The sequence below is a fragment of the Calidris pugnax genome, unplaced genomic scaffold, assembly GCF_001431845.1.
Source record: "Calidris pugnax isolate Ruff unplaced genomic scaffold, ASM143184v1 scaffold42, whole genome shotgun sequence".
Lineage (NCBI taxonomy): Eukaryota > Metazoa > Chordata > Aves > Charadriiformes > Scolopacidae > Calidris > Calidris pugnax.
The window spans coordinates 10,105,900-10,130,451 of NW_015090920.1; positions in this window are offsets into that span (position 1 = coordinate 10,105,900).

A 24,552-nucleotide genomic window follows, 5' to 3' on the forward strand; every position below is an offset into this window, starting at 1 on the left:
TCTTCCTTCCTCTTACTTGTTTGTTCACAGGCTAGGGCTGTATGGAGAGTTTCAGTGTGGATTTAAGCTGTGTAGGACTCAGAAGGACTTTTGTGTTCTCTGCGTTTGGGGAACCCAGAAGGTTTGAGTTCCTCAAGGAGAGAAAGTTTGCTCCAGAGTAGCTTTAAAGGAAGTAGAATGGCATATGGTTAAAATAACAGAACTTTGTCTTTATTAATTTAGGATCAGATTTTTGAAGACATTTTTGCACCTGGAATTCAAAGAAAATGCCAAAGCATAGTAAGACCCAGGTGCTTTTTATCACTGATTTCAATGTGGGTTAAGTGCTTGTTTGAAACTAAACTTCATTAAGTGCTTGTTTGCATCACCTTAAAATATAAAGAAAAAAAAAAAAGAAAAAGGAAAACCAGCATAAGACTGGTTTTTGACTGTTTGAAACTAAATTTCATTAAGTGCTTGTTTGCATCCCCTTAAAAAAAAAAGAAAAAGGAAAACCAGCATAAGACTGGTTTTTGACTGTTTGAAACTAAATTTCATTAAGTGCTTGTTTGCATCCCCTTAAAAAAAAAAGAAAAAGGAAAACCAGCATAAGACTGGTTTTTGACTGTTTGAAACTAAATTTCATTAAGTGCTTGTTTGCATCCCCTTAAAATAAAAAGAAAAAAAAAGAGAAAGGAAAACCAGCATAAGACTGGTTTTTGACTGTTTGAAACTAAATTTCATTAAGTGCTTGTTTGCATCACCTTAAAATAAAAAGAAAAAAAAAAAAGAAAAAGGAAAACCAGCATAAGACTTCATGTCAAATCCAAAAAGTTGCCTCCTTACAGTCATTCCTGTTGATATCCTCTTAACGAGGCTGAGCTGGAAGTGATTCAGTCCACCTGGCTGGAGCTGATTACCAAGAATAAGCATCAGTTGTTCCCACTCTTTTAATGCTTCCTTGCTCACAGCTGGGCTCCTCTTGCTCTTTGGGCTTGGATCACAGGGAGTGCCCTTCAGCTGCTCCAGGGACCTGTTTACTACCCTGCTGGTGGCCCTTGTGACTCTCCCTCTCTTTACATTGCCAGGTTGTCTGCTGAGCCCCAGCATACCTCCATGGCTCAAAAACTCTGCATTGCAAGGTTTCTTGACATACACAAGGCTTCTTCCTGCTGAAGGTGGAGGTAATCCTTGTTACTGGACTTTCTGGGAGAGGAAGGAGATTACTTCAATCTATCAGGGTAAGCTGCTTTTCATCATGATTGTAGGGTATGCCTAAGTGAGTAGGTGTGGTGTTTTCTTATTTAATATGTTCAAAGTTTTTTTTATAAAGTTAATATTTTATTCTAATTTGATACCCTAAATTATTGTAAAGATTTCACTTCTGCATTTCTTGATTCAAATTCTTCTTAAGTCAGTGAAACAGGCTTACAAGGGCTTTAGAGCTTTTCAGTTTTTTTCATAATTTTATCTCTAAAACCACCCTGTTTAGTTCTTTATATATTAAGTTAATAAATTCATTTTAGAGATTTTGGCCTCTGTTTAGTTTATGCAAGGACTAGGGATATAAAGTAATGAAAACAATCAGTGAGTTATATGTATAATAATGTAATCTTTCTTGTTTATTTGTCCCATATTTTATAATATTCAAAGCTGGTTTTTATTCTTATTTTTCCAAAGATGGTAGTAGTGTTTTTCCCAAGATGGTAGTAATGGAAATTAAGCACAAAAACGTGACAAGATTTTCTGAGGTGGTGAGCACACAAAGTGCTCTGTGGGCTTAAGCACAGGAAAAACCAAAGGCTGCTAGTTTAGAATATTCTACATGCGGATTTAAGTAACTCATTTCCCCTTGTAGACAACTGCCAGGATCTCAGCTAAAAGTTGTATTTCAACAAATGAGTTAAAATAATTTTCTTTGAATGCTTTAGTACATTAAAACAAATGTGTTTTGTCTCTGGTATTAGTGTATGCTTAAAAATACTGTATCATTTAAAGTCCTTATGTTATTATCTGGCCTACTAAATGGCATGGCTAGTATTGGTGATAAAAAGAAATTGCAGTGAAACAAGGTCGATAGTCTTCTTTTGAAAGGTGTGGCACTGGATCAGAGTTCATCTATTAAATTCTTTTCTCTGAATGATCAACTGACACACAGGATTTCAGCATCATGCTTTGTCCTCAGAAAGTAATGTATAACCTAGACCTAGGCATATTTCACTGAACTTTTCGTTTTCATGGCTCACTACTGAAACTTATAAGGGAGGTATCTTTCTTCTTTGTTACTAAGGTTTTGCTGGCAGAAATGTCTTATTATGTTTCCATTTTTAAAGACTGAGAAATCAGGCTTTCTAATACGGTTCTAAATTCAAATTTAAATTGCTACTTTTTTCCATAGATATTGTTCATTATAACCTTTGGGGCAATAATATATTCATGTTCTGCTGCTTGAACCTCTGATGGTGAAATCTCTTCTACTGAGCATCCATTATTATTATGAGCTTCTGCAAGAATCTGTTGATTGACTCAATTTGCTGAATTGAAGCTTTGGAAGTATAACTTGTTCTAGACAAGTCTAGTTAACTGTAGAGGCTTACAGGCTTATGTTTAGACTTACCTAGGTAGTTACGATTGCATATGTTACTCTTTAGTTTCTTTTTCTAAAAGAATTGTGTGTGTGGAGCAGCTGTTCATCTCATGCTAGAAGGTACTGAAATTTATTAGTGAATAGAGTTTACATATGCCTAGATAGCTGTGAAGATAATAATAATAGTATTTCAGCATCAGAAGAACATTTCTCTCTTCTGTAATTGTAAGGCTATTAGATGTAGATTTATTATACCATTTAAATATGAATCTAATATTGGCTAAATGATACAGAAATGTGGAGAGTTTTGTCGATTCAAGAGCATACTAGAGCACAATTGTGATTCCCACCAGCAAAATGACCCTTTCAGTGCCTAATTCAGAAAGAACTTAACCAAAAGCAGATCTGTGCCCTCACAGGTGTGTGCTTACCTGGCACAGATTTAGCTCCCCGCTCCATATGTGCTAAGCAAAGACCGGTATGCCAGCATGAGTGGGCATACAGCTATGTGTGGTGATGCTAACTCTCCGATAGAAAGAGTAGCCTTTTGAAAGCTGGCTTCACAGTGCATATTTTAGACCCAGAGCAGAAGAAACCTGCTTTTCCTCTTCCACACCCTGTGTGTTCTTAAGCAACTGTGTTGCTTTAAAATAATTAACAATGAATGACAGAAAGGTTGAGGTTGGAAAGGACACCTGGAGGTCATTTGGTCCCACCTGCTCAAGTAGGGCCACCCAGAGCAGGTTTCCCAAGGCCCTCAATATGTTTAATGAAGGAGACTCCACAACCTCCCTGGGCAACCTGTGCCAGTGCTCAGTTGCCCTCACAACAACTAAATAAATAAGTAAGTGTTTCCTCATGTTTAGAGGGAGCCTCCTGTGTTTCGCTTAGTGCCCATTGCCTCTGGTTCTGTCACAGGGCATCACCAAAAATAGCCTGGCTCTGTCTTTGGTACATCCTCCCTTCAGGTATTTGTACACGTTCACGAGATCCCTCTCTGAATAGGCAGTAAATGTAAAGAAGCTTTGGGTAAATGTGTGATGGTGTTCAGATAATCATTCCTGCACAGGAAGAATTAAAAAAGAAAAAAAAAATACCACTTTGTAATTAAAAACCCCTTCAATTAAAGCTTAAGAATATATCTCATTTATTAGCTTCTCGGGAACCATTTGTTACATTTTCACCCTGCAAAAACTCCATAGCACTACTGTCTTAAATAGAATGACTCTTAAATTCACAAAGGATTTTAAAGATTGATTACTTTTATATCTAGTACTTTTTTTTATACGGATATTCACATGATGTGATTTCTTTCTGTCAAGTTTATCACAAAACAAACAAATTTTGCTAACCTGATTACTCACAGCAAATGAATAAAACAGTTTAGAAATTCCACTGAAGTGGATTCATTTCTTTTATTTAAATGAGCATTTATAAATAGATTTTTATAATATTTACCATCTTGCAATTCTTTGAACTCAGAAATGAACTTTTTAATCTGCAGTAGCTATTATCTGAGTGTGAAATGCTATGATGATTTGCAGCCATGATATTAGCAAACATAACTAATCATTAGTCAAAGTAAAACTTGATTTTCTGGAATGTTAGTTATTTGACTGAACCCTAACTGGAATTTACAGACTATAAATTTCTTCCCAAATAATTTGTTTGTGCTCAGTATAAACAGCTTATTAGGAACCTCTGTCAGCATCCATGATGAGTTAAACCGAGATGTGGAATCAGGTGATGGTATGCCAGACTGATAACCTGCATGTTTGTACTCCCCTTGCTAGATGTGTTTGAGTGCAGTGATATCTCTTTGTGGGCAAGGCTGTGATCAATCTTCCCTGCACAGAATTTATAGAGGAGATAAATCTGTGCCTTGAGTTTTCTTCTCTATAGTTTGCACTGATTGCGTGCTTGTATGTAAATGGTGTAAATAGTCGTTTGGTGTAAACTTTGGTGGATGTCTAATACTTGACTCAAAGGGTAGAAATAATGCTGTACATCCATGCCAAATTGCCATCTTAATTTTGAGTATCTGGAGTCTTTTTAATTAAGCTAACCCCCATGATGTGCACCTTGCTTAAAACTAAGAAAAAACAACTCTTAAAGCTTGATTCTTCCTCTGAATTACCTAATTTCTCCCTCAAATCATAGAATCATAGAATGGTTAGAGTTTGAAGGGACCTTAAAGACCATTGAGTTCCAACCCCCCTGCCATGGGCAGGGACACCTCCCACTAGATCATGTCGCTCAAAGCCCCATCCAGCCTGGCCTTGAACACTTCCAGGGATGGGGCAGCCACAGCTTCTCTGGGCAAAGACATGACCACTGTCCTCGTGTCAGTATTTTGTCTGGCAAGGGTTCACCACTTGTAGAGGAGCATAGATCACCTAATTTGACTATTCGGAGGGGCATCTGGCACCACTTGCAGTGTGCAAGGTGAGGGGAAAGATGCCCAAGAAAATACATTCATGAAATCAAGGAAGATGGATTTTGTACTGCCTGAGCTGCTGACTCAGCCCCCTCGGGATGCTTAAAGTGTGGGTGTAGCACTTGCTGGTATTCACTATACAGTGCTTAAAAAGACTCTGGCAGGTCCTTTACCCTTTAAAGAGCAGTCACTATGTTGGATGGACGTGAAAAAGATAATACTAGCTGAAAGTGCTCCCAATCAACACTTTTTAAAACTGAAGTTGCTTACTTGGGCAGCTAATAAAATACCTGAAATAATGAAATATTTTATTAGCCAAGGCTCAGCAGAATTGCCTCAGTGCTATTAAAAATATTTATAAAATGAATTTGAAGGGCGTTGTGGCCCATTAATGTCATTGCTCCTGATGTATTATCAGGACACCATACTACAATCTAATGTTACTTAGCAAAAACTACCAGCTAATGCTAGGATTAGAACAGGATTTGTGAAAAGTTATTTAAGTGAGTTAACTTCAGAGAATAAGAAAAGGACAGCTTATTCTAGAAATGTGTAATTCTTTTCATTCTCTTTATGTACTAACATGTTTAAAATAGGAAGAGAAAAAAAATCTATTTAATGTAGCAAGGAGGAGCATATAAAAACATTAATTCTACTGGTCTAATGACCAAGGGCATTTTAAAGATGTTAAATGGAAATTTATGCATATTTATTGAGCTTTACTTCCCAAAAATTTCACGGTAATATGCTCACCATAGTGTAACACATTATTCACCTGCAGATTTTCTTCATAATTTCCTTGCATATTATGTGATTATACTTCAGGTAAAGAATACAGAGGGAAAAAAAACAGTGTTCTATGGGACAGCAGATTCTGTATCAGAAAACTTTTATTTTCTTTCCTTTTATCTGTTTTGTTTTGGTTTTTTTTTCCCCTTTTTGTCCTGCACTTTTCTGGCACCTCCTCAGAATCTGCACCTCTGGCTGCACAGGCATGTCCCGTTACAGAATACTGAATCAGTACAAAACGAGCAGCTTCTTGTTGTTACCGTGTTGGGGCAGCTTTCTGCTGAGCATGGCCACCAGAACAACCTGGCTGAGGGCAGGGGATGCGCCAGATGCAGGGGAAGGAGCTCACGGAAGTCGTGGGGAGGCTTTGGTGCCAAGGCTGGGTTGTCTCTGGCAGAGCTGCGCCCTCAGTCTGTGACTGGGGGAATCTGTCTGGAGACTTCTTAATCAGCCCAGAGATTATGCTGGACATACTGGACCTTCTGGAATGATTTTGGGCTTTGTTTTGCTGCTGCCATTACTGTAGAATATTTTTTGCCCTGAGGGGAATATTTAACTTCAGCAGGATTATTACTTTGAAGGTGTTTTGCTTCACACGGGTGGTCCTGTTTAAATAAGCTGTGTTTGACAGTGAAGGCTATGGTGTGCTCTTGTCTTCCTGAGACTGCACAAGGATAGATCTGTCTGGGCTATTTCCACTTCTTCCTGTCAGGTTAATTTCAAGGAGTCAGGAGCATTAATGACTCCTTTTTTTGAAGAACACTGGCAAGGATTCCTGTCTCTCCTGCTCTTCCATGCCTTTAATGATACCCTTGGCCCTGGGAGAAGCCTCTAGACCATTAATGCTGCACTACTATGCCAAACTGATAGCATCCCTGAATTACCTGTGCAACAGAAAGGAGAGGACAAGGTGTACTGGCCTTCCACTGTGCTGGTATCTCCTGTATGATGTGGAGGAAAGGGACATTTTCACCAAAGCTAGGGACTTCATGGAGGCATACAGGGGAGGGCAAGATAGGAGGGAGAAAAGTTCCAAGTGACAGATTGCAAGAGCTCACTGAGTGGGGCATGAAGCTCTTAAACATAGGGATTAATCAGCTTCTAGGACATAATGCCAACAAAGAAAATGTTGGCTGTGTATCAGTGTGCAGTGTCATATCGGTGTCTCTTCTCTTGGAGATCAGAACTCTGCCAGAAATTCATCCAAAGAATATATAGTTTTTCCCATTGTTTTGGGCTCTCATATGATGTGCAGACTTGTATGTAGACTGGCCAGGAAAGTCAGCCGTAAGCTGTGTATTCCACGGGAACGTTTCTCATGGTGTTAAATAGTAACCTGTACTGTGAAAGAGGTTACATTTGAATTAGGTCCATACATGTTAAATAAAACTGGACAGTTATTTTTTGTATATATTTAATAGTCAGAAAATCTCCTTTATGTTAGATGTTATATAAATTACCAAGTATTTTGAAAGAAGTCTCTTGTTTTGCGCAAAGCTATTTTGCTGACTCCCTCCTCTCCAAGGTGTTCCTATGCTGATAGCATCTTGCTCTCTTAAGTGAATTTCTTGTAAAAAGATTATGTCAGCTTTTTCTGTTTCAACAATTTTTTGTGGTTATAACTTTAAGCCATTTATGTTCCCCATTACAAATTCAATTATTTGATTTGCCATCATTCACCTCTGTAATATCTGACCATTTGATATACTGTTATACAATGTCATTGCCGAGATTTAACATAACTATAAAAAGACAAGCATATTCTAAAGGTATTTGTTTGAAGATGTCGGTTTTCAAAGAAGTTAATATATCAATATAACCCTAAGAAACCTACTAGCACATTTTGCATATTTTGACACTTTATCTTTAGCGCAATTTCTTGTTAACAGGCTCTGTTGGTTTCTTATATTGCCAATGTATTACTTGCCAATAAAGATGATAGAATTGAAATATTTGCATCAAAGAGGAAAGAGGGAAAGTTGAAGAAATAGTCATAACACAGTTGTGGATAAACAGGTATGATAAGCAAGAAAGACTGGCAGGGTGTGGATTTATCTTTCCTTTCATGATATGCAGATGTGGCTAAACTGGCACAAAAAAATAAAAAGTGGGCGTTGGTATTTTTCTTGGCCTTGAAAAATTCCGTTACTGACCAGTCATCATATCCAAATTTCCCTGGCTGATGGAATCTGACAAGATTGCAGCCTATGGGAATATGGCTGCAGGCCAGTAATTTTTTTTTGTTCTTGTCAGGCATCCTCAAAAGGATAAGGCCATCTGCTTTCCAGCAATTAGATACTCCCCTTTCAATTGTAATATACTGTGAGTCAGATAATTTATTCATCCCAGGATAAACGTATACACTTGCAGTATGGTGGAAATGAAGAGAACTAAGTCTGGCAGAGGAATAAATAGCTCCACTGTCCCTTGTCCAGTCCACACAGGGCCCAAGAAGCTCACCCACTCTGTCCCTGCCTCCCACCCCTGGTTGTCTGCTCTGGCACATAAAAGAAAGCTATCATTGCCCAGTTACTGGAGGAACTCCAAAGGTCCATGGTTATTTGGTTTCAATGTTTTCAGTAGTCCATGAAGACCTAGGTGGGTGGTGGGATTCAGGGCAGTAATGGGGCTGGTAACAGTGAAAGGAATACAGAGCAAATAGGGCACAACCAGTTTGCAAGAAAGTAGAGTATCAAGGAAACCAAATTAAACAAACAGAAATATGGACCAATAAAGTGAATAAAGGAGACTTTTGTAGTGAACAGTGTTACCCGTCAAATAAGATTTGTTGTCTTTGCTAGCAAAAAGCCACAGGCTTTGCTTTAAAACAAAGGCAGGTTCTTGACATGGGCTCATCTCATGGGTTCATGGGTTCAACTCATCATGGGTTCATGACACATCTCTCCTGTGGGCACTGGCTCCAGCAGTGCTTTGTGAGTGTGAGCCTGCCCCCCAGGCAGCAGAAGCCTGGTGGGTGCCCAGGGGCTAGAAAGAGACCGTTGTGGGTTGCAGACCTCCCCTGGGCACTGGGAGGAGGAAATACACAGATAAGCCCACAAAAAACCTGCAAGTGAGGAGGCAGGGACCCACCATGGCTGTCTGGAGAAGCCCTCTGGATGGTGGTAGTTTGGTGCAACCTTCCCACCCACATCCTCCTGGAGGAAGGCTGATGGCATCAACCTGGGAACCTGGAGGGTGGGCATAACACCAGGCAAAGGTGATAGCTATTAGTAGTTTTTCTCATAATGATTTACATGATCATTAATGAGGTTTTTCTTTACCAATTAGGATATGAGGTCTTGATAGTACTGTAACTGGACTAGTAATTACTGGTGGTTGTATCTTGATTAGGCTGCTAAAACGTGAATTGGGCAAACAGCAAATTCCTGGCTGCATGTTTATGGTATGTTTCCTTTTTCCCATAAGGAGGGTTTGAGTGCAGCCAGCGGAAGAACTTCCTGCTTTGCTGGGAGTTAATTCCATGTGAGAATGAAAGCTTTGACTGACTTTGAACAACTTTGTGTAGAAATAGCCAGATTTAAAGATCCCAGGCTATCAACAGACTAAGGAGAAAAGTCTTGTGAATATTAATGAAGCCTCCAGAAATAAGCTGAGTCTGTCCTCTTAACTGTATTCTATATAAATGGTAATTATAAAATTGTTAGACAGTGAAAGGTCAATTAAAAACTTCTCTGGAGGAAAATTCTTCTTCCAAGCTCTTTCTTCAAGATTTGGACAAAGTCTGACACAAATCTGATCAGAAGTCTCTGGTTGACAATATACTTTGTAATAGTAAAATAAAAGAAAATGTTCTCATCTGCTTCAAATGTTGAAGAGACTCAGAAAAGTTTATTCCACTTAAATTAAAAATGTAAGAATTTTGTCTTCTATTTAAGGGTTTGACCCAATTATAGTGTGTAGCTTTCATGAACGCATATTGATCAAATTTCACTTGATGGAACCGGTTTTAGAAAATATGTATCCAAGATATATATATATATACACACAACTATTCCTAGAAATTGGGCTTAAGTTATCATTCACATGCATATGGTAGGAAATATTGAAGAAATGAGTCGGAAACTAAAAATATCACAGGGCATTGATCAGAATTAAGAAGATCAGTTCCAACAGAGCATGTCCTAGAAATTAGAGTGCTCCTGGGAGAAATTAGAAATACTTGGTCATCACAGAAGTCAATATGCTAGACCCTGTGCTTGTGTAGATTAGTATTGAAATCAATAAAGCTCTTACAGTTTGTCACAGCTTTTGGTGGTGTTAAATTAGGGTAATACTCATGACAGTGCTTTCTAGTATTCTGTCTCTCAGAAACGTGTAGATGGGCAGGAGGGGTGTGTGTACTGTAGAAATGCATCACAAAACATTGGGCGTGAAGTGGAGGAGACTAACGATGAAGATGACATAGTTACAGCTGTACACACTTGATCTGGAAGTACTTCAGTAGCTTATTGTCCCATTAACAGACAGAACCTTTAAGAGAGGAGACAGTGTATGGAGCCTTATTGCAGCGTTTTCCATCTGCTAAGAAGTTAGATGTTGACATTAATTCCATAGGCTCATGATTTAGCACTCTCTCACACCTGATGTTTTGTACGCGCCCCCTGGCAACCATCAATTGCAGTGGAGACTGGAATTTGTCTTGCTTTAGGTGAAACAAAGTGATATTTACTGAAATATTAAACAGGAGAACAGATTGCAAAACCCCAGGCTAGACATCATGAGGAGCTTCAGAGACATCTTCAGGGCAATTTTTTTCTACCTCACTTCATAAGTAGGATAAGGTAAACACCTACCCTTTATGAGCAAACATTGCTTTATATAAACCCATAGGCAGAAGATATTTACTTACTTACAAAAGAAAGTTAAAACCTGATAGAAATGTGATGTATATTACCTCTAACTTAATGGAAATGTGAGGATTCATTTTCATTTTATAGAATGAACTTGCTTCCCACAAAGTCTTTGAAAATACATTTTTTGCTTTAAAAAACTTCGATCTAGCTGAATTGAGGTTACAACCCTAAAATATTTCTTAACACTAATCTCACATATTACCAGGGTGATAATAACTTTCTTCAGCTGAGAGTGGTGTAAAGTGAACAGCGAATAGGATTGCTGATCTTTCATTTTTGTTCTTTCAGTCACCTTTTCTGAACATATATGCCATTAAATCTTTAGCTTAGGAAGGAGAACAGAGTTTTGTTAACTCAAAGCAGTATTTCCCAAAGACAAAGCCTGGGGAAAACACCAGGTTGCTGGTTTTTGGTTTGGTAGTCCGTTCTCCCCCTTCTCCCCCATCCCTCTGGCTATGCTAAGATTAAATTATTTTATCACAAAAGGTGAAAACCCATAAGACTAAAGAGTGTCTCAGAGAAGGGCACTCATCATGAGCGCTATTCACAACCTTGTTCACATGCCCACACTTCATGAGAAGGAGTGGGAATCTGCAGAGCCTGTGAATGAGATGTGTAACTCCAGCACATTGACTGTAGGATGCCTAAGCTGAGTTTCCAGAAGAGGAATTTGCTTCAATTTGTTTCTTTGAGTTACACTTTGGGTCTGAAACAGGCATCACTGGAAGAGTTAGGTTTTTTTCATGCTGAGATGGTTCTGTGTGTGCCAACTCATTGAATTCCTCTGTTGGCCAAGTCAGACAATCTCTGTGCTCCTTTCCTTTTAATATGGTACAGGCAGCTTGGATAATTCACAGCAAGAATCCTTGTCTCTGAGAGTCAGGAATGTAATCTGGTTTATTTCCATTAATTATTTTTCTAAAAAATTCCATTTCTGGAGCACTGTTTCTATGGTACAATGGAGGTCCAAGGTCTCTCTGGAAAGGATCCTCCAAGCCTGGCTCTTGGGGAAATCTTATTGCAGGGTTGTAACAGCAGCTGTAGCTGGGGCTAAGGCTTGTGGCACTGCTCATTCCCACTCTCTTTTTAAATGGCTGCCATTTCTGTGATGTGGTGGTTTAGATGCCACCTTGGGAAGCCATGCACAGGGTGCTGTATGTGCGGGTAAAACCATATTTTCAGTTTGGCACTGCAAGCCCCACCATTGGTTCACTTTTATAATAAAGTATGATTTCTGCAGGTCAGCTGTTTCATAAATTCTATCTTGCCTTTTTGGTAAGGATGTTATTCTCACAGTTCAGCAAGAATTATTTTTCCAGTTCCAAATCACCTGAAATAGGCCTCAGACTAACATAGCAACTCTGTGCTGCTGCCCACCTTTGGGTCAGTTTGTGATCTGATCCAATTGTCACAGTTGAGCCTTTCTCTGTGGTACTCATGGTATGAAGCAAGAAAGTCAGACCCTGTAAACCAGAAAAAAGTTCAGATCCAGGCATAAACAGGCACTATCTCAAATTTACATCTCCAGGCCACAGTACTTGATACTTAATCCCTCGCAATGCTTCAAAGTGTTGAAGGCCGGGCTGGATGGGGCTTTGAGCAACCTGGTCCAATGAGAGGTGTCCCTGCCCTTGGCAGAAGGTTTGGAACTAGATGATCTTTAAGGTTCCTTCCAAGTTCAACCATTCTACGATGCAATTCCCTTTGACCTCAACAGGAACTGAAAGAGCTCAGAACAACACAACATTGACCCTGCAATGAACAATGTTCCTCCAACACTGTAGTAAGCCTTTACATCAGTACTTCCTTCATATTGCTTTAGGCATTTATGAAGTGACTTGTTTATTCCCAAAGGTAAAATGTCTGAGATTTAGCACTTCTAGTTGCAAAGAATTACATTGTGATCTACCTAATATTTTAGAGTAGGTTCATATGTTCAGGATAAGACTTTCTTAGGAACTCATGCCAAGTATACTTAAAATTCTTTGTCTGTAGCTGTCAATCCAGAAATCAGCTGATAGTGAGGTATACAGTACTATGAAAGACAAATCTAAGGGAGCAGAAACTTTCTTCTTATACTGTTATTTACCTTGTCTGCTGCAGTAGTATTTCAATATATGCATTTACTATTTCAATTCATACATATATATATATATATCTTGAAATATATATAATATTTCCTTCTCCCTCTTCAAGTCCTAATACAAAGCTCATTTTAACTTCACTATAGCTGCTATACATTTTCTCTGTGTACATTTGTGTTGTGCAAATAACATAAGCTATTAAATGAAGCCCAAATTCAAGTAAGCATTGGCAAGGCTGTTATTTGTTTTACCTTATGACTATTTCTGTGCTTGGTTCCGGGAAAAAAAAATAATCAGAGCCTTGATCAGTTCTTTATTCACCTATCTTAAACACAAGGCTTCAGAACATTTGTCAAGGCTTAAGTTTAAAACCACTCAATTTTTGGCATTGTTTACGGTACTTTCGGTGTATTTGGGAAAGGGTAAGGGAGAACCAGAGACCTACCCCATTCATATACAAGCCACTGCTCACACCAATGAAACTGCACTCTATGATAAACGTAAAGAAGGCTTCATGTTTGTGTAAATGTGAAAGTTAAGATATTTCCTGAAAGCACAGAGGGAAATCCTAGCTATTGACTGCTTCACTTGAAATGTCAGCTATCAGTAGCTAAACAGAAAATGCCTCAGATGCTGCATAAACAGCTGTCATTTCAGTTGACTCCCTCAATCTGTTTGTATTTTACAGAGTTCAGTCATCAAATTTTTTTTTTCCCAGCGTTTTTCTTTATCATGCTTGGAAAAATCATAAGCATTCAGCATATTCCAATGTTCCCTTTCAAAAAATTATATGGTAACTGTAATGCAGCCAAATAGCTGTATGCTTGCACTTTTATAGTCTTATACAACTTTAGTAATTACTGTCACTCATAAATGATAGTTTTGTTAAACAGTGAATGTCATAAAAAAATGTAAAACATTATCTTATTCAAAAAACAATAGTAGAAGAAGTTGAGATTAATAAATATGTGGGTTCAGATGCTAATTTAAAATGTCTAAGCTACAGCCTTTGTATCACACTTGCCAAAAATAACAACTAAGTATGAGATTTCAAGATGCAGCAGCATACTTTGATATACTTAATTGTTTCACATTATTAACTTGGTTTTGTTCTCAACCTTTTTATTTTGTTTTATGACTTCTACTTCAGATTTAAGAAATGGTTGTGCTAAAATTCCATCTTTTTCACCTCTACCAATCACTTCAGTGAAAGATTTTACCTCTTCCTATAACTATGCTAATGCTGTCCTGCTCTTGTGATTGCACCAGCGATATTAGTACAGCAACATATTCAGTCACATTATTCCAAATCACAAATTCAAATTCTTTTCCCTCAGTTTTGTATTTTGTCACCAATGCTTGTATCTATATTGAACTCAAAAGCAATTTTTAATGTGCTTTGTTTTTTGCCATCTCCTGTTTTCCAGGTAGCTTCATGGAATAGCTTAGAAGCAGGGATGCTACATAATGAGGCTGAGGTTATTAGAGTCCATTTAAAAATACCGTTCATTTCTTATTATATGGTTTAGCTTTTTAAATGATCATACTGTAATTGATTAATGAAGAAGCCAATCCTAGCCTTAAAAAATATATTATGTATCAGTCATTCAGTGACAATATTTATTCATACACAGAAATATCTTGTCTGTGGTCATATATACACACATGAAAAAATCCCGTATGTGGTGAGTCAGTCTGGAAAGAAAACATAATTCCAAGACAAACAATAAATGTTCCTGAAATCTCTGTAAGAAATTTATAAAAAGATTTACCTTGCTGTATTAGGTTTGTGTGGCAAGGCTTTGGTAGTGGGGGGCTACAAGGGTGCCCTCTGTGAGAAGCTGCTAGAAGCTTTCCCTGTGTCTGATAGAACTAATGCCAGCTGGCTCCAAGATGGACCCACTGCTGGCCAAGGCTGAGCCCATCAAAGATAGTGGTAGAGGCTCTGGGAAAACAGGTAAGGGAGGGGGGAACTTTGGATCACCCTACAAATTGAGAATGAAGTTGAGCTCAGGAAGAAGGGAGGGGTGAAGATAAGGTGTTTTAAGATTTAGTTTTTATTTCTCATTATCCTACTCTGATTGACTTGGTAATAGATTAAATTAATTTTCCCTAAGTCTGTTTTGCCAGTGATGGCAATTGCTGAGTGATCATCCTGTCTTTATCTCGACCCAGGAGCCTTTTGTTATATTTTTCTCTCTGTCTGGTTCACGAGGGGAATGACAGAGCAGCTTTGGTGGGCACTGGGCGTCCAGTTGGAGTCAACCCACTGCACTTGCTCAGCGGTTGGTAGTGGATTTAAGTTCATTGTCTCATCTGAAGCACAGCTTCAAAGGCAGCAAGGCTACTCTAGAAGTATAAAGGACACGTTCAGACTTGGTGCAATGTAAAACAATATGATGGACTCTTTGGGTAGTAAGAGCTATGGGTGAAGCCTGTGGTGTTGTCTGTCTTCCCTCTTTCTTTAGTACCTTGCTTAGAGTGGAGTTCAAGAGGTAATGGGAATTTCTGTTCTCATTGTTTCTGTAAGCTGGGTTATTCAGGGATGCTTCTCTGTTTTGGTCTTAAGAGTAGCATTTCCAGTTATTCTTGTCATGGTTTCTTTAAACCTCTTCAAGGGGTGGAGTGATTTAAAAGGACTACTGGGCTCCAGGGCAGGTGGAGAATGTCAGTCTGCTGTTCAGGGCATGGAGGGTACAGGAGGAAATAATGAAATACTGTTAAGATACTGGGTAACCAATGCACAGCTGCTGGACATTACTGAAATCCTAACCAACCTTCTGGGAGCATAAAGCATTTTTACAGGGTTTGGGGCAGCTGGGATTGGGAAAGGGTGCCAAACTTAGCGGTGCAGTGCTTGAGCTTTTTATGCATTAATGTGGCTCCTTATGTTTCTCTTAGTGAGGGAAGGGATGGGACATACCTGTATCTATTGCAGCATTCTCTTTGCGCTGTTTCTGTGACCCCTGAGATGAATAGCTCTGTGGAAAGGTGCTCTAAGGCCACTGGAGCGTCTGGGGAGGAGGTGACTGCATCTGTTCACCTTCTCTGGTGGCTATGTATTGGGGACTAGCTCTTCTAGAGGCTCCAGGAGCCTGGGAAACATCACTGTCAATGTCCCCTTGTGGTGCAGAAGAAGTCAATAAACTGGGATTTTGGTAACTGTGAGAATTAATGACTAAAATTTGTGAACTGTCCCAAGAGTTTAACTGGCAGCATGATCCAAACAAAAATTCTTGTAAACTATTGTGGTAGTGCAATATATGGTGAGTATTTCACATTTTTGTTATAATGAGTATTTCATATTTTTGTTGTCATTATTACTGAGAAACTGTGTGATTCCTGAACCATGCCCCTCTATAATCAGGAGTGCCTGGAGGGGTACCTCTTACGTGTGACAAAGCAGAGATCCTTCTGCTCATTCGTAGCACACTTCCTTGTCAGCAAAGTTGTTTTTAACAACATTGCCATGAAAGAGAGAATAACAACACTGAGAAGTTTGTAAGACCTCTGGAAATCTGTGGAATTTGTTTGTTTAGGGTCTCCATAATTGTTCTTGTATTTTGCTCCACATTGAGGATCATGAAGCCCCGTTTGAGAAAATAATCAGTATCTTATCTAAATTAAAATCTAAATTAAATCTATGTGCCTTGTGATTCGACCTTTTCTTTTCTGTGTCTGTTTTATTGTTGGGCTGAATTCACTCTTGTTTCAAAGAAACACTAAAATCTCCAAAAGAATCAGTCAGAACAAAGCTATTCCATTCAAAGGAAGAATGAGAAGAAACAGGAAGAGCAGGCTGAGGTGTCACGTTAGGCTACTCTCATCATTTTCCTCCCTTTTTACTAGAGATATGTCATGATGGGAATGCTGTAGGTTTTAAATGGGCTAAGTAAAATAAGTAGATGCTGCCTACATTTTTCCAAGCTATTTAATTTAAATGTTTCTATATAATTGTAGTGATCACCTGGGAAACTAAACATCTGGCATCTGCCTTTCAACCTGGATAAGTAAAGTACAGTCTGAACATAAAGTATTTCTGGAAAAAAAATAAAAGGTGGCAAACGCCATCTGTCTTTCAAGACTTAATCTTACAAATGAAACGTAAAAGAAAAATGTTGGCAGTATTTCTTGCATCAAAAGTAAAGGTGCTGTGAGTATTGCCAGGACTCTGACCGGGTCTGTAGATCAGTCTGACCATTCCCATCCCATGCAAGCTGGAAACATCTGGCACATTCCCTCGCTTGTGCTGGTCTAGGACCCACACCCCGAGAACTCACATCCCATGGGGCAGGCGTGGGGGGGCCCTTCACGTGGCCACCGCCCTCTCGGGATGCGTATTGCTGCTTTGGGAGTTCAAAGTTCAACTTTATCTGCTTTTCTGTGTCAGGCCTTGCATAAAGAACCTTGTGTATCTCCTCGGAAAAGTATTACGAAAAATCCATGCTGTTTTAGTGCCTAGCAGGGAACATTTTTGTATTCAGTTTACAATCAGGAGTAGGTTATGGTAAAGATTATTTAACAGTACCAGGAGCAGAATGCTATAGTATGTCTAATTAAAAACAAAGTGTACCAACTTCATCTGGTTCAAAGGCAGAAAGTACTTTAATATTCTGTACGTCATACTATATCATGCAAAAATATACTGTTGCTGCTAACCTTGTTTTGATCTAATGTTCTTCCTATTGGAAACAAATATTTAGGAGCTCTGGAAAGTTTGGTGTTTTGGGTGTTTTTTTTTTTACTCTGGACTGGATGGGAGAAATCTAGTAATTGTTCTTTGGAGTGTAGCATAAAACCTGTAGTCAGCAATTGAGCATTGGCTCGTAACTTTTTAAGAGCCTTTTTCATGCTGTGTTGATGTATAAATACAACTCATATTTTTGAGTTTATAGCGAGTCTGTAGGGAGGAAAAATGGCTTTCAGAATACATTGCTGTATTTAAAATAGAATATGAAGTAGGTGTAATAGTTTTAGGGAAAACAAATACAATAGGCTATGTTCTTCAGACAGGCTGAAGATTGGAATGAAGTTAACTTTTGTCTGTATGGTGCTGTGTTTTGGATTTGTGTAAAACAGTGCTGGTAACACCAGTGTTTTGGCTGCTTCTGAATAGTGCTTGCACAGAATCAAGGATTTCTTTTTGTCTCACTTGCTCCCCCATTCAGTGTGTAGGCTGGATTGAGTGAAAAATTGGGATGGGACACTGTTGGACAGCTATCCTGAGTTGGCCCAAGGGATATTCCATACCAGACTACATCATGCTCAGCAATACAACTGGGAGAGGGGTGCTCAGGAACTGGCTGGGCATTGGTCTGCTTGTGGGAGGTGGTAACTCATTGTCTTTGCATCACTTTTTTTTTCCATTTCATTCATTTTCTAAACTGTCTTTTTTATCTTGACCTATGAGTTTTCTTGGTTTTTGCTCTTCCTATTCTCTCCCCTGTCCCAGGGGGGTGGTGGGCTGGGGAGAAGTCAGCAGTGGTATGGGTGCTTAGCTGCTGGTCAGCATTGAGCCACCACAACTGCGGAAACTCTGCAGTGTGCTCTACAAAGGCAGGCAGAAATGTGTTTGTGAGGGAGGTATGTGGCACTTTCCTGAAATATTTTTAGAGGGAAAAGTCTGGAAGTATTTGAATAAATATGAATTATCACCTTTTAAAATGAATGTGAAGGAACACTGCTGCAAGACCTAGCTGTTTGTCCGTGAAGAATTAGTTGTATATGAATCATGCACAGAGACAGAAGAATTTCATAAGTTTACAAGTCACTATGACAAACTTACTGCTAGTACAGCTACATGCCTCTGTGTTGACAATGGGTGAAAAGGCATCACATGCACATGAAAACATGTACATAAAATACATATGAAAATATACGTGTATTTACTACTACTTGATAGTAATATTACTTGATAGTTTGATAGTTTTGATGGTGATAGTTTGATAGTGAAAGACAGAAGATTTTTTTATAGAATTACTATTATATTTTTCTTTTCCCAGGCATAATAGCAGTGCGTAGTCCTTAAGAAGAATTATGAAGAAACCAATAGGAATCTTCCATGACCTTGTTACCCACAATCAAATGTTGAATATACATGTCTTAAGATCGACAGCTGGAATCAATGGTAAGTTTATTTAATTTACTGTTTGCATAAGATTGCATTGCAATTATAATTCTGATTTTTATGTAGTTCCACTGGAAAATATTGATTTGGCTATTCGGTGTTTGGAACTTTTAAAAAAACCAAGCTAAAACAAAAACCCACAACCCACCACCGAAACCCAGTAAAGCAGTTTCAAAGACAAAATACATCGAAATCTAGAAGTTTAATAGTAAGAAACGAAAAAGAAGCAGTTTCTATGGGGTTCAACCATTAAAAAAAAATCCAGTGAAAATTTAACTAGAAAATGAGAAAAGGCACCTGATAGATGCACTGAACAGCCAGTTAAGTATCATTAGAGGGTATTCTTTTCTTTTCATGTTGTATTATAAAACATCTAAGAGATAGTGGTAACACAGTGACCTTAGACACACACAGACTGATTTTGTGCTTTATCTCTTCTCCTATCATCCACTAAGTATTGCCCTTAACTGGAGTAACTGCATTCACTGATTGCTTAACTGTTGCTTTGTGCATCCAGATCAGCATGATTTGGCTCAAAGAGAAGATAGGGAAAGATTTCAAAGAGATCTTCTGAGAGCCAAACCTGGAAATCATATATATATTAGACTTTGTCTTGAATTGACTTTAGAAAACAGTTGCCCCTTTCTCTGAAATTCAGCAATTATTGTTTCAGTGATAAGCAGGACTTATGGAAGCAATGATGTCTCGGATATAGACTCATCTTTCAAGTGTTACAAAATCCAGATTTTGAAACAGTTATTTTTCAAAGAAACATTTATACTCTCCTAAAAGCTCTCTCTAGACTTTAAATACTGGTAACTGTCCCATCCCTGGCTTTTTTGTCATCGCAAGAGGGAGCTGCTCAAAGAATTACATTTTGTGAATGAAGAAAATGCTCAACTTAACATCCTGTTATTTTTTTTTTTTCTGACATGACTAGCCAAGCCTATTCAGAGCCTAAAATAAGTTTACTGTTATTCAAGTTCAAATTCACTTTAATTTTCTGAAATGATAAAACCTTACAGCCTGTGAGAATGAACATTTGGCAAACTGTAGAGTCGCAAGAGTAAGTGCCAAGTTCCCTCTTTGTGGCATAGTCAGAACTGCACACTGTGGCTAAGAATTGCATCATGTTTTTTTCCTATATGCTAATGAAAGTGTTATTTGGGAGACCTCTTGTTACACAAACACAACACCCTAAAACAACTGCAAATTCTAACCTGGTGTAATACTAATGTGAACAGCAGTAAAGGCTAATGCAGAAGTGTTTACTAAACGCATACTTTAACTGGCTGCATTGCTCAGCAGAGTTCCTCGTGTATCGCTGCTCTCATAGGAGTGAGGGCTGCAGCCTCAATAATAATCTTCTAAAAATGCTGTTCTCCCAGGCTTTCCTCAGATAGTGCTTTCTCCCTCTGTAGTACGACTGGTAATCCAAAAGAGTATCCCACTTGTGACCAGGATTTTCCCATTTTCAGGAATGGGACTCTACTATTCTTTTTATAGCAGTAAGTCCTAATTCCCTTTTCATTCCCATTTTCTAAAAGACCATACTTATCAGAATTCTTTTGATGTTTAGTTTGTTTACTGTGGTCCGAAGTCACTTTAGTACAACCAAAATAACCAATAATTTACTGAAATTTCCACTTCCAATGTTACTGGCATTATTATCATTAAAGCTAGTTAAGAATATAGGTGAAATTATAGGAACAGGCAGTGTAGCTGCTAACTCGGGGTGACACAATTCTAAAAACTTCAGAGCAGGTTCCCAAAAATCCTACTTTCTGTGTCAATGAGTATGAGGTGTATGACATATGGACAGCATGACATACAGAATGAAAATCGGCTAAAAAGAGTTACTGTATGTTCTTTGGTAAATTTAAGGTACGAGTGTTTCCCTTTTTACATTCTGCAGAATTACTTATCTGCTACAGGTCTCTCTTAGGTAACAAATTACTACCTTATGAGCTGCCAGGCTAGAAAAACTTATGTTTCTGCTGATTAATGCCCTATTTTTAGATTGAGCTACACTTTCAAAGCCACCTTTGGGTTGTTCCTTTAAATGCATCACGCGATGGGTGGGGGTTTTTTTGCTAGGATGTGAGCAGTCTGCTCTCTTCTTCAACCCTATTGCCCTTTTCTCTTTGCTCCTTCTGTACCACTGCATCAGTCAGTAACAACATTTTTCATGTTTGCTTCCTAAAATATCTAGTGTCCTCTTTATTTTGGGAACAGTGGATGTAAAGATTTTTACTGTAGTTTTTTCCCGGCCAGTTTTATAGTGGAACTATCAAAAATATTTTATAATTAAACCCCTCCGCTTTAGGTATCTCTGTCTCTGAGCAATGCCTAATATAAAATCCCCTTATGAAATTTAGCGTGCTCTTTGAGCTCCTTTGAGTTATACTAGTGGAATTGGCCAACTGCCCTCCAGCCACAACCACTTCTCTTACGCACAATAGCACCAGCTAAGAAATGTGTGATGGATCTTCTAAATAAGAATTAAATATTCTTACATGATCTTGAGAGAAAATTTCTAAAGTATTGCCTCTGCAACAATGCAGGTCCGTACTACTATTCTTGCAGCTTTGCAGTTAAATATAAACAAGTCATAGATGTGTGTGTATTTATTCATTTCTCCAAAATGTATATAATAATATGTGTATAGCATACCAATTATGAATCAGCTTCAGAGACATGTTTTTTTTATATATATATCCCATAAGGGATAGAGACATTTTGGTGTGTGCCATGTGTCAGAAACATCTCCAAGGAAGGGGCAATTTGGCTGATCAGCAATGTTCAGTAGACGTTCTGTGTTCAGTAGCCAGCTATGGATGCAATCATTGCACAACAAAAATGGAAGTGCAATGATTTACAGACAGAAGTAGGTTATTTTGGAGACATAAATCTTAAAAGTTTCAATCTGTGTCCCACCAAAGCTTGCTCAAGACTGCCAAAAGGCTGCTTTAGAAACTGCAAAGCGCCATCAACAACCTGGAAACTTGGATTTTTAAAGTGCTGCCTTGAGCAAGCAATTTCTGATTACCTCAGAAATGCCATCACCTACTCTCTGTTCTTGGGTGGCCTTTGTAATTACTTTATTTCCTCATGATCGAGAAGAAAACAATTGTTTGTCTCGACTCCTCGGAGAGGTGGGTGAGACATGGTAATGGCAGACAGGTCACCATCTACAGAGGACAGCGAGTTGGAGCTGAGACCACCGAAGAGCAGAATTCACTTGCAAAGCAGAAAGGGGTGCTGTATGCACTTGGCAACATTGAGTCATAGAACGGTTTGGGCTGGAAGGGGCCTTAAAGATCACTTGTGTGGGCAGCCGGCCCAGGCCTGAGCGAGGCCCGAGGCCCGCCCCGGAAAGCGCTGCACAGAGGGGTTTCCCAGGGACCCCCAGCGCCAGCCGGAACCAGGAAGTCCGCGGCAGCCAATCGGGCGCGTTGGGGGCGTGGCCAGGAGCCGCGCGGCGATTTGAAGGCGGCCGGAGCAGAGGGCTCGCGGTCAGTCGCGCGGCGGCGAGAGCTGAGGGGAGGGCGGTCGGTGGCGGCGGGTACAGCCGGTCCGGAGCGTGGTGTGACCGGTGAGCACAAGGGGGGAGCGGGCAGGCCGGGCTGATGGAAAGAAACCGTCCGGGGTGGTCTCGGCCGGGTGCGAGGGAATAGAGCGCCCCGAAGTGCCCCGCTGCAGAGACACGCAGCCGCCCGGGTGAGGGGCTGCGGGGAACGTCTGTCACCCCTGCGGGAGGGCGGCAAAGGCAGCTCCTGTGTGCGCCGTGAGGGGTCAGGGATCTGCTCGGCCTGGTGGCTGAGCTCAAGGGGAAGGGGAAAGACTGAGGCCCGTTTGGGAATGCGGGAAGGAAATGGGTTGGTGGGGCCGGGCCCTGCCATCCCTGGGGACAAAGGAGCAGTGGAGGCTCCAGGAGAGGCAGAGGGTCCCCTGCCCTCTTGTCCCCAGGCAGAAGGAGGGGAAGCAGGAGAGGGTGAGAGGCAGTGGGAGCAGGTCCCTGCTCGGGGCAGCAGGAGAGTCCCCTCCAGGCCTCCCCCGCCTTCCCAGGTGCCTGCACAGAGCAGGTACAAGCCTCTGGAGGTAGAGGATGAGGGAATGGAAAGTGCTGATAAAGGCACATCCAGGGAGTTGCTGAAGCAGCCAGCTTCATGTATTGAGACTGCCTCTGTGAAGAAAAGGAGGAGGACAATGGTTCTAGGTGGTTCCTTTCTGAGGGGAGCTGAGGGTCCCATGTGCAGGGTGAACCCTTCCCAAAGGGAGGTTGCTGCAGGTAGATAATGATGAACCAGTGAGGAGAAGTCTCGGGGTGATGAAGAAAGATTTCAGGGCTCTGGGACCTCTAGTGAAGGGTTAGGGAGCACAAATTGTGTTCTCCTCTGTGCCTCCAGTTTTGGGATGACTGGATAAACAAAAAGATCAGGCAGAGAACCCTTCCCAAAGGGAGGTTGCTGCAGGTAGATAATGATGAACCAGTGAGGAGAAGTCTCGGGGTGATGAAGAAAGATTTCAGGGCTCTGGGACTGCTAGTGAAGGGTTAGGGAGCACAAATTGTGTTCTCCTCTGTGCCTCCAGTTTTGGGATGACTGGATAAACAAAAAGATCAGGCAGATCAATGCCTGGCTCTGTAGCTGGTGCTACCAGCAGGGCTTTGGGTTCACAGACCATAGTCTGATTTACAGGACACCGGGTCTGCTTGAGTGCAATGGGAAAACCCTATCCCGAAAGGGGAAAAGGGTATTAGGCCAAGAGTTAGCAAAGCTCACGGACAAGGCTTTAAACTAGAATCGAAGGGAGAAGAGGATAAAACCAGGCCCACTAGTGATGAATCTGGGGATAAAGGGCCAAGGATGGGGGTGAAATTGGGAGCCCAGCTCAAGTGCATCTACACTAAAGCACATAACATGGGCAACAAACAGGATGAGCTGGAAGCCATTGTGCAGCAGGACAGCTATGATGTAGTTGCCATCATGGAAATGTGGTTGGATGACCGTCATGACTGGAATGCTGCGATGGGTGGCTATAAGCTCTTCAGGAGGGATAGGTAAGGAAGGGGAGGCGGGGGTGTGGCGCTGTACATTAAGCAGTGTTTTGATTGTATAGAGCTAGATTCCAGTGATGATAAAGTTGAATGTTTATGGGTAAGGATGAAGGGCAAGGCTAACAAGGGGGATTTTGTGCTGGGAGTCTGCTATAGACCACCCAACCAGGATGAGGAGGCAGACGAGGTATTCTATAAGCAGATGGCTGAAGTCTCTCGATCGCCAGCCCTTGTTCTGGTTGGGGACTTCAACCTACTGGATATCTACTGGAAATACAACACAGCAGAGAGTAGGCAGGCTAGGAGGTTCCTTGAGTGTATGGAAGATAACTTCCTGACACAACTGGTAGGTGAGCCAACCAGGGGAGGCGCCTCACTAGACCTACTGCTCACAAACAGAGAGGAGATGTGGTGGTTGGGGGCCATCTTGGGCTTAGTGACCATGAAATGGACAAGTTTTCAATTATTAGAGAGGTAAGGAAGGGGGTTAGCAAAACTTCTGCCTTGGACTTCCGGAGGGTGAACTTTAGCCTGTTCGGATCACTGGTTGGGAAGGTCCCTTGGGAGGCAGCCCTGAAGGGCAAAGGAGTTCAGGAAGGCTGGGTGTTTTCCAAGG